Genomic DNA, 11,797 nt, shown 5'->3' with positions numbered 1-11,797 from the left:
ATATGGGGAATGGGATTCTGGGAAATGTAGATCCCAACTTATTCAAGTTGACACAGTACAAATTGCCCTAGCCTTAAGCCAGGCAGCCACAAATTGAGGACTTTATGTAAAGGTTCCCCAGCAAAGAAGGAGAACCAGTTGTTACATCATTTGACTTATCCAGGAGCCCTGCAGCAGTCTGCCCCCGCTCTTCTCATTGGGAAAATTTTCTCACACCCTTTCTGGTTCCTAGCCTTTCCAGCCCTCTTCTCTATATCTCAGAGCTCTTGAACCTCCTTTGAACCTGGAGGCTCAGCCCTGCCACAATTTTTAGGAGCGATCCTGATTTTAGAAAGAAAGAGTAGGATGTTTGGCTTGGTACTGGGGAATACAACACAAAGTAAGTTTGCTCTGGGGTCTGCTTGGACTTCTGGCCCCTGTCTTAGGTTCTGTTGGCTAGCTTCTGCCTCACTCCCGGGGCCAAAAGTCCTCCCCCAACCCCAACTTTTTTTTTTTTTTTTTTTTTTTTTTTAAGACACAGGATCTGCACCCAGGCTGCAGTGCATAGTGCAGTGGTGTGATGATGATCTGCTGAGCACTCCCTCTAGGCCTTCCGGGACTAAGTCCCTCCCCATGCTCCACCCATCCAGCGGGGTCGGTGGGGGGGCAATGCTGCTTACCTGCTGACATGCTTTCCCAACAACAGCTCCCCCAATCTTGATTTCTGATTACAGCTAACCCATAACATGCTTGAGCAACACTTTTCCAAGCCTTTTTGAATCTCTGTGTTGTTTATGCAGATGCCCCTTTTTCTCCAGAATCAAAGGCTCGCTGCTGCTTGTGGATAGCCTCACGTCTCATGTTAACCTCCTTTTCAACTTTCACTAAAGTTTAACTCTCCTTTGATGACCCTTTTTGGGGTCATATTCAAATAGCTTCTTCAATGTCTTTTTTTTTTTTAATTAGAGTATAAGTGGGGGCCAGGGGCAGTGGCTCATTCAAGTAATCCAGCACTTTGGGATGGGCAGGAGTTAGAGGCTGTAGTGATCACACCATTGCATTCCAGCCTCGGTGACAGAGGGAGACACAGAGAGAGAGAGACAGACAGACAGACAAGTGCAAGTGGGCCTGGTCAACCCCTTTTAGCCAAGCACAGCTGAGTTTCACATTCAGTTATATTTCATTTTCTGACTGAATTTCTCTTCAGTTTAATACCAGTAAGAAGCAGCTGACTTTTTTCCAAAGAAAAACCACTGTGGTCATTTTTATTTTTTTAATTACCGAAGGAAAATTTCTGCATACCCAACCATGAACAAAGAAACACAAAGTTACGGTGAGATGGAAAGCCAGCCATTCACTTAAGTCGTTCTTAGGTCCTCAGGTGTTTAAGATCCTTGTCCTGGCAAAATGGCAAATGACTACATATCATGGATCTCTGGGATCACCCCACAGTATTTTGAATGGTGACTGTGGTATCCAAGAATGCCAAGGGTGTTAATTAAATATCTGATCTGTTGCTACCCTCTGTCCACCTCTTGTTATACGAGATGACTCTGAGGCCTCCCATTTTACTATAAAACTGTTTATTATCAGCTTCCTTGCACCCCAAGTTCCAAGTTCTGCCTGCCATACTGGATGGCCTCCCGGCACCCACACTCATGGGCTTCCCTCCCAGGACATGCCCCACCCCAGTGGGCGTGTCATGTGCCAGGTGTCCACACCTCCCAGTGCATCTTGTTTCCTCAATACTAGACCCAGTTGGCTAGAAGGCCTGTCATTACCAATAGCACATTAAGCACTGAAGGTACTGACTCATGGAAATTGTTTCAAATACCTCTGCTTGCTCTCCAGGGAAACAGATCATGAGAAAATAAAGGCATCTTTGAGGTATGTTTGGATCATTAAATCATCTCATATGAACCATGCTAAGGTCTAACTAGTCCAGCAAGATTATAATTGACCACATGATAGCCATCAAATTAGGCTTGAGTTCAAGTGTATGATCCAATGGTACTTCTATGTGCTCTACAGTTCATTGGACTCCCTGTGTAATCACTGTGTAGAGTACCTCAAACCCATTTTATAGATGCTGGAGTGGCACGTGTTTATTGTTTTAGGTGATTACAGATTTTTATAATCTTTTAGGATGTATTTTTGACTTATTCAGTTCTGAGTCCTTGGTCAGGAGTACGTGGTCCCATTTTACTAGTTTTCCTATGGTAAAATGCAATGTACCTATTTTTTTCATTCCATGAATATTTTAATGTTTAAACAATCCACCCTACACTAAGCACATAATGAGCGTTCAGCCTCTGACTTGGCACTGAGGTTATGGGCATGTGTGGCACAGAATAGTGGGGAGGGCTTGAGCCTGAAACTTCGTGAAATAAGTGTGATCTTTGGGCAAGGCAGGTGGCTCACACCTGTAATCCCAGCACTTTGGGAGGCCAAAGCCATCACTTGAGACCAGGAATTTGAGACCAGCCTGGCCAACATGGTGAAACTCTGTCTCTACTAAAAATACAAAAGTTAGCTGGGTGTGGTGGCGCACATCTGTAATCCCAGCTACTCGAGAGGCTGAGACAGGAGAACAGCTTGAACCTGGGAGGTGGAGGTTGCAGTGAGCCAAGATCACGCCATTGCACTCCAGCCTGGGTGAAAGAGCTAGACTCTGTCTCAAAAAATATGTGTGTGTGTGTGTCTGTGTGTGTGTGTGTGTGTGTGTGTGTGTGTGTGTGTGTGTGTATAAAATCTTTGGAGGAAAAGCTCTGTTCTAGGACTTGTAACTGTGACAAGTTTCCTAAAAGGTAATAAATAAATAAATAGAATAGGGAGTAGAATAGGGAGACTGCTGGTTAGTTGGGATGGGCCTTGGCCAGGTTTTCTCTCGTCTTAGTTCATTTTCAGTTCTTTATAACAGAACACCTGAAACTGGGTAATTTATAAATAAAAGAAATTGCCAGGCATGGTGGTTCACACCTGTAATCCCAGCACTTTGGGAGGCCAAGGCGGGTGAATCACAAGGTCAGCAGTTCGAGACCAGCCTGGCTAACATGGTGAAACCCCGTCTCTACTAAAAATACAAAAATTAGCTGGACCTGATGGCGGATGCCTGTAATCCCAGCTACCCGGGAGGCTGAGGCAGGAGAATCACTTGAACCCAGGAGGTGGAGGTTGCAGTGAGCCCAAACCGTGCCATTGCACTCCAGCCTGGGCAACAGAGCAAGACTCTGTTGCCAAAAAGAAGAAGAAGAAGAAGAAGAAGAAGAAGAAGAGGAAGAAGAAGAAACGTATTTCTTATAATTATGGAAGCTGAGAAATCCCAGGTGGAGAGTTTGCATCTGCTGAGGGTCTTCTTGCTGGTGGGGTCTCTCTGGAGGCAACTCAGGGCATCACAGGGCAAGGGGCTAAGTGTGCTAGCAAAAGTCTCTTTCTCTTCTTATAAAGCCATCAGTCTCACTCCCATGATATCTCATTAATCCATGAACCCATTAACCCTTTAATCCACGAATGAGCTAATCCATTCATGAGGGTTCTGCCCTCATGACCCAATCACCTCTTAAATGTGCCACTTCTCAGCACTGCCACATTAGGAATTAGATTTCAACATGAGTTTTGGAGGAGACAAATATTCAAACCATAGGTCCTCCTAAGTAAGACTCAACACCTTCAGCTTCCCCTAGTTTTCCTCCTATGGAATTTCAGCTCGTTCTTTGCTCTTACTCTGGACAAAATGGAGTCATTCCTTTGTCCCTAGCCCTATTTTGGCTACAGGCCTGAGCACTCTTCCTCTGTAACCGTAGCCCCTCCTATTAAGCACCTATTGTAGGCCAAATCATGGCTCCCCAAATATCTTAATCCTCAGAACCTGTGAATATGCTACCTTACACCATAAAGGTGTCATTGAGGTGGAGATCTTGAGATGTGGGGCGATTATCCTGGATTATCTGTATGGGCCCACTGTTAACACAAAGGTCCTTATAGGAGGGTCAGAGTCAGAGAAGGAGATGTGAATATGGAAGCAGAAGTCCAAGCAGTGCAGAGCCATGAGCCAAGGAATATGGGCAGCCTCTGAAAGCTGAAAAAGGCGAGGAACAGAGTCTCCAGGAGAAAGATAGCCTGACCACCATCTTGATTTTAGCCCTGTGAGACACATTTTCGATTTCTATCTCCAAAGCTGTAAGAGAATAAATGTGTGCCATTTTATGGCACTAAGTTCAGGGTGATTCATTCCAGCAACAATAGGAAACTACTACAGCGTCCCAGCTAGCGCTGATGGGAAGATAGAGGCAGAGCCATGCTGCCCAATATGGTAGCCGCTTGCCACATGTAGCTATTGAGCGGTTGAAATGGGGTTAATATGAATTGAAATGTGCTGTAAGTATAAAATACACACCAGGCCTGGCGTGGTGGCTCATGCCTGTAATCCCAGCACTTTGGGAGGCCGAGGCAGGTGGATCGTTTGAGGTCAGGAGTTTGAGACCAGCCTGGGCAACATGCTGAAACCCCATCTCTACTAAAATACAAAAATTAGCTGGGCATGGTGGCGGGTGCCTGTAATTCCAGCTACTCAGGAGGTCAAAGCAGGAGAATCACTTGAACCCGGGAGGCAGAGGTTGCAGGGAACCAGGATCGCACCACTACACTCCAGCCTGGGCGACAGAGCAAGACTCCATCTCAAACAAAACAACACAACAAAACAGATTTTAAGGACTCAGTTAACATGTTAGATACAAGGGGTTTAATAAAGTATTAAAATTACTTTCATCTGTTTGTTTTTACTTATTTAAATGTGACCACTAGAAAATTCAGAAGCATACATGTAACTTTCATTGTATTTCTATTGATCAGGGCTGCTCTAGATGAATCTCACTACTGCAGTTTCTTTTTTCTTTCTTTCTTTCTTTTTTTTTTTTTTTTTTCTTTTTTGAGACAGTCTTACTCTGTCGCCCAGGCTGGAGTGCATTAGCATGATCCCGGCTCCCTGCAACCTCTCCCTCCCGGGTTCAAGTGATCCTCCCACCTCAGCCTCCTGAGTAGTTGGGACTACAGGCATGCGCCACCACACCCGGCTAATTTTTGTAATTTTTGTAGAGATAGGACTTTTCATGTTGCCCATGACAAAACTGGACTCAAGGCATCCACCTACCTTGGCTTCCAAAAGTGCTGGGAGCTACCATGCCCCACCTCACTGCTGCAGTTGCAGAAGTCACTCTAAAACCCTACTGGATTGGCCCAGACCTTCTGCTCCCAGCTCATATGCCTTTGGTTCCTGTCAAGTATTCCAGGACACTGCCAGAAGAGAACCCTGCCCTGAACTACCCTGAACCTGTCTGGTTTGGGCTCTGATATCCTGCCTTAAGTTTTTTAAACTTCACTTTTGTGAGCTGGGAGCATCTTCAAGAAAAAGAACACAAAATCAGCAAGCACTAAAACCTTGGCGCAATCCGTACAAATGAGGGACCTCAAAACTTAAGCTTCATTTGCCTCATGGTAAATCTGCCTCCGCCCTGTCTCTCAAATCTCACCTAGCATGGCTCCTTTCCCTATTCTAGTCTGCCGAAGATCCCACTCTCCAGAGATCTTTGACTAGTTCCTAAGACGACATCCAAAGTGACCACTGCCCTTAACCCAGGCAAGCGGGGAACTTGAGCTTTGGAGGACCACACATATAACAAACACAACACATTTGTATACTAAGGAATGTATGGGTGTCTGCAACTTGATATTTGCCCCTTAGTGCTGGCATGATACAACCAATATACCCCACCCATCTGTTCTCATGACTTACGCTGTTTCAGGGCCCAAGAAATTCCTTCTTTACACCCTAGTCCTATGTCCTTGAAACAAAAAAAGGAAATTAATCAGAATGCCATGGGGATTTGTAAGTTGTGCCGCTGCTAACATAGAGCTAGACACTGCTTTAGATCTCAGGGAGGAGGAGACATTAATAAAAAAAGACTAATGAACTTGTCAAATCTTCTCAGCACAAGTGCAATAGATTCTTGCATAACAAGGTACCATTTGTCAGTGATGCATGATTCTGGTATTTGCAACAGTTGCAAGTGACAGCTGAATATTTTGTAACATCAAATAATTCTTATTATTCTTATATTTGTATATACTCAGGTATAGAGATAACATTCATCAAACAATATGAATTGACAACTACATGGACAAATACAATGATAACCAGATTGACACTGAATGCTAGAGTTATGAATTTTTATAAAAACATTAGTATTTCCAGAAATTTAAATACAAATTCAGCCTTATTTAAATATTTGTACATAAAATAATTTAAAATTTGTTTAAATAATTTGAATAAGTATAATTTAATAAGTATAAATAAATAATTTAAATAAGTATAAGTCAAGATCACATTGAGATAGAAAACACAGAAATGGGCTGGGCACGGTGGCTCACACCTGTAATCCCAGCACTTTGGGAGGCTGAGGGCAGGCAGATAACTTGAGGTCAGGAGTTCGAGACCAGCCTGGACAACATGGTGAAACCCCGTCTCTACTAATAATACAAAAAAAATTAGCCGGGCATGGTGGCACACGCCTGTAGTCCCAGCTACTCAGGAGGCTGAGGCAGGAAATGTGCTTGAACCCAGGAGGTGGAGGTTGCAGTGAGCCGAGATTTCACCACTGCACTGCACTCCAGCCTTGGCAACAGAGTGAAACGGTGTCACAAAAGAAAGAGAGAGAGAGAGAGAGAGAGAGAAAGAGAGAGAGAGAGACAGAAAGAAAGAGAGGCAGAAAGAGAGAGAAAGAAAAGAAAGAAAAAGAAAGAAAGAAAGAAAGAAAGAAAGAAAGAAAGAAAGAAAGAAAGAAAATATAGAAGTGGAACTTAGAGAACAAAAAGCCTGAAAGAAGAGAAAATTGAAAGCAGTCTGCTTAAATTTCTTTCTTTTTTTTTTTTTTGAGAAGGAGTCTCACTCTGTCACCCAGGCCGGAGTGCAGTCGTGCGATCTCGGCTCACTGCAAGCTCCGCCTCCCAGGTTCACGGGACTACAGGCGCCTGCAACCACTCCCGGCTAATTTTTTGCATTTTTTTAGTAGAGACGGGGTTTCACGGTGTTAGCCAAGATGGTCTCGATCTCCTGACCTCGTGATCTGCCCGCCTCGGCCTCCCAAAGTGCAGGGATTACAGGCGTGAGCCACCGTGCCCGGCACAGTCTGCTTAAATTTCTAAAAACTGGAAACAATGAAAGTGAATCGACGTCTGCTGAGCATGACTCACATAAAATTTGCAGACAAGACTTTCACAAATTCCTTATTTAATAAAGATTTAATTACTAATCGTATGAAAATGAACAAAAAATATCTTCAAACCCATAATTTGAAAAGATCCGTTGAAATCCGTACAACTTGACATTCTTCCCTAAATGAAGACTGAATTATTGATCAAAACAAGAACAAGAAAAGAATTATTTGTAACAAAGTTATAACTCAAAAACCCAAATGCAACAACTCCAGCATGTCCATTAGTATGTGAAGAAAATTGCATTTATAAAAGCTGCAATTGAATGTGAAAATCAAAAACCTCTGGGGCTTTATTATGCTTTTTGGATGGTGATCCTAAAAAATGGTGATCACATCCTTCTAATAGCATAAAGATGTTTCTAGCAAAATGCAATTCAATTCAAATTAATGAGCCAGGTGCGGTGGCTCACACCTGTAGTCCCAGCACTTTGGGAGGCCGAGGTGGGTGGATCTCCTGAGGTCAGGAGTTGGGGACCAGCCTGGCCAACGTGGTGAAACCCCATCTCTACTAAAAATACAAAAACATAGCTGGATGTGGTGGCAGGTGCCTGTTGTCCCAGCTACTCGGGAGGCTGAGGTAGGAGAATCACTTGAATCCAAGAGGCAGAGGTTGCAGTGAGCCAAGATCATACCACTGCACTCCAGCCCGGGTGGCAGAGAGAGAGAAAAAAAAAGAAAAACCCACAAATTAATCATTACAACTTCCCACTGCATGAGCATGGCAGATAATTATTTAATTTTATGTCAAAATTATTTTAGATGGAGAAAGAAATTGCAGAAATCGGTGTTACTTTTTTTATATATATATTTTTATAGCCTAAGTACAAAGTGTTTTGTTACTACTGTGACAGAGTTTTACAACAAATTCTGGGCTACAGAGAAATACCCTCTCTCAATAAATAAATAAAGGCAATTTTACAAAAAAGCATTGAAAAAATCAAGCATAGGCCGGGCGCAGTGGCTCACACCTGTAATCCCAGCACTTTGGGAGGCCGAGGCAGGCAGATCACTTGAGGTCAGGAGTTCGAGACCAGCCTGTACAACATGGTGAAACCCCATCTCTACTAAAAATACCAGAATTAGCCAGCTGTGGTGGCGGACGCCTGTATTCCCAGCTACTTGGGAGGCTGAGGCAGGAGAATCGCTTGAACCCAGGAGGCAGAGGTTGCAGCGAGCCAAGATCACACCACTGCACTCTAGCCTGGGCGACAGAGTGAGACTCCGTCTCAAAAAAAAAAAAAAAAAATCAAGCATAATGATATTTGTGTCAATGACAGCTCAATGTTTATAGAAAACAGTGGACATTTTCTAGGTTTTATAGAAATTATGTGATGCAAAAACATTTATCATGTAATACAGGTTTTAAAAAATGCATTAAATGACCAGGCACAATGACTCATGCCTGTGATCTTAGCACTTGGGTAGGCTAAGGTGGGAGGATCATTTGAGCCCAGGAGTTTGAGACTAACCTGGGCAAAATAGTGAGACTCCATCTCTGTAAAAATAAAAATAAAAATAATTATATATTTTAAAATGCACTAAATGATCGCCATGTAGAATGGAGAACTCAAAATGAGGTTACTACTTTAATTGGTTTTAAAGTGAGAGAAGAAATCATAGACAACATATTTAGAAGTAACTCTTACTCAGTTTAAATAGATTATATTATGGACAAAAGCATGGAATATTTAAACATTTTTAAATATTTGTGATGAGCCCAGTGAATACTATAGGTCTCTTTCAGTTGCAAATGGCAAAAATTAAATTAGAACTGGCCTAAGCAGAAAAGGGAATTTATTTACTGGCTCACCTAAGTCTAGGGGTTGTTGGCTTCAGACACAGTTGGATCCAGGTACTCAAATATGTCATCACTCATCGATCTGTCCTTTGCCTGGGCTTTGTTCTCAGTGGATGTCTCCCCAGGTCGTAACAAAAATGGCCTTCAGCAGCTTCACATTTATTTCCCATCAACTATGAAAGGGTGGATCACCTGAGGTCAGGAGTTTGAGATCAGCCTGGCCAACATGGTGAAACTCCATCTTTACTAAAAATACAAAAATTAGCCAGTCACGGTGGCATGTGCCTGCAATCCCAGCTATTCAGGAGGCTGAGGTGGGAGAATCACTTGAACCTGGGAGGCAGAGGTTGCAGTGAGCCAAGATCACACCGCTGCACTGCAGCCTGGGTGACAGAGTGAGACTTCATCTCAAAATAATAATAATAATAATAATTAATTAAAAATAAATAAATAAATAAATAAAATATGGTCTAACTCCCTACTTTAACAAATATAGCTTTATAACAACAAAACAGATACTTTAATGACAATGAAATTTTAAAAATTCATAGAACTATGGTTTTTACATGACTGAAAGTAGGGGAAATAGCAAAGATAACTGAATGTAATGATTACTGCAGATGTACAACCAATGAAATATTAATTGATTTCAATATCTTTGTTTTTTCTCCCTTCTGGTTGTTCATCAATATGTATACTACATGATACATGTTTTCCATGATTTTTGTCCATAATATAATCTATTTAAACTGAGTAAGAGTTACTTCTAGATATGTTGTCTATGATTTCTTCTCTCACTTTAAAACCAATTAAAGTAGTAACCTCATTTTGAGTTCTCCATTCTACGTGGTGATCATTTAGTGCATTTTAAAATATATAATTATTTTTATTTTTATTTTTACAGAGATGAAGTCTCACTATATTGCACAGGTTAGTCTCAAACTCCTGGGCTCAAATGATCCTCCCACCTTAGCCTACCCAAGTGCTAAGATTACAGTCATGAGTCATTGTGCCTGGTCATTTAATGCATTTTTTAAAATCTGTATTACATGATAAACATTTTTGCATCACATAATTTCTATAAAACCTAGAAAATGTCCACTGTTTTCTATAAACATTGAGCTGTCATTGACACAAATATCATCATGCTTGATTTTTTTTTCATCACAAATATTCTCTTTCCTTTTCCAAACATGCAGTAGGCATGTACTTCCATGCTCTCTTTGAAGTGAGGTATGGTCATGAGACTTGCTTTGACCAAGGACATGAGAGCCAATATGTGAGGAGTCAGTGCATGCATGACCTGCCACTTACCCTTCTTCATCCCTTTTTCCATTTTTTTTTTTTCTTTGAGACGGAGTTTTGCTCTTGTTGCCCAGGCTGAAGTGCAATGGCACAATCTCGGCTCACTGTAACCTCCACCTCCTGGGTTCAAGCGATTCTCCTGCCTCAGCCTCCCAGGTAGCTGGGATTATAGGCATGCGCCACCACACCCAGCTACTTTTTTTTTTTTTTGAGATGGAGTCTCACTCTATTGCCCAGGCTGGAGTACAATGGCACAATCTCCGCTCACTGCAGCCTCCACCTCCCGGATTCAAGCGATTCTCCTGCCTCAGCTTCCCAAGTAGCTGGGATTACAGGCGCTCACCACCACGCTCAGCTAATTTTTGTATTTTATTAGAGATGGGGTTTCACCATGTTGGCCAGGCTGGTCTTAAACTCCTGAGCTTGTGATCCGCCCGCCTCGGCCTCCCAAAATGCTGGGATTACAGGCATGAGCCACCACACTCGGCCTAATTTTGTATTTTTAATAGAGACAGGGTTTCTCCATGTTGGTCAGGCTGGTCTCGAACATTACCTATCTGGTATGAAAAGAAAAAAAACGGCAGGCCCCAAACAAGGCTGAAGTTCCATGTCATCAAATCAAACCAAAGTTGCTTACTTGTAAGATCAGATCTTCAAGAAATCAGGAGAGAGATGATAACCAAATCCTATTAAGCCAGTAAGATTTCACTTACATTCTTACAAGGAAAGTAATCTTGAAATGATTAATCCACCATTTGTTCATTGTTCCTGCTTTCCTCTGTCTCTTTCTGCCTATAAAACTTACCCATTCTGTCTAGCTCATTGGCGCTCCTTTCTGTTTTGTAGATTGGATGCTGCGTGGTTCATGAATTGCTAATAAAAGCTAATCAGATTTTTGAAACTCAATTTGTTGACCTTTTGTTCTTTGATGACCACTTCACCTCCAATTTTAGGTTCTTTTTCTTTCTTCATCAATAGACCTGTCTATACTTCTCATTAAGCAGTAATGGCTAAAAGCCATTATAGCCATTTGAGAAGCACTTTCTTTTTATAATCTTTTTGCCTTGCTCCTCACTAGCATAGTGTTTAAGAGGACAGACTCTAGAGTCCAGCAAGCCAGACTCAAATCCCAGCTCTATCACATACTAGTTTTGTGACCTGAGCCAGTTAGTTAATTTGTCTGTGCCTCCATTTTCTTGTCTCTAGAATGGGGACAAAAATAATACCTGCTTTTTACGATTGTTGTGAAGATTGAATGAGATATTTCACATAAACACTTAGCCCAATGCCTGGTACAGAGTGAGTGCTGAATAAATATTAGCTATCATTTATTAGTGCCTTATTAGTGCTTTATTGCTCTAAGTTTCAGCTTACCCTGTAATTCTGGCATTTCTGGCCCACCAGTGCAAGTTACAGTCAAGGAGTCTGTATCACAAAATAGAAC

Source organism: Pan paniscus, chromosome 19, assembly GCF_029289425.2.
Source record: "Pan paniscus chromosome 19, NHGRI_mPanPan1-v2.0_pri, whole genome shotgun sequence".
Lineage (NCBI taxonomy): Eukaryota > Metazoa > Chordata > Mammalia > Primates > Hominidae > Pan > Pan paniscus.
Note: the sequence above shows the minus strand (reverse complement) of the source record.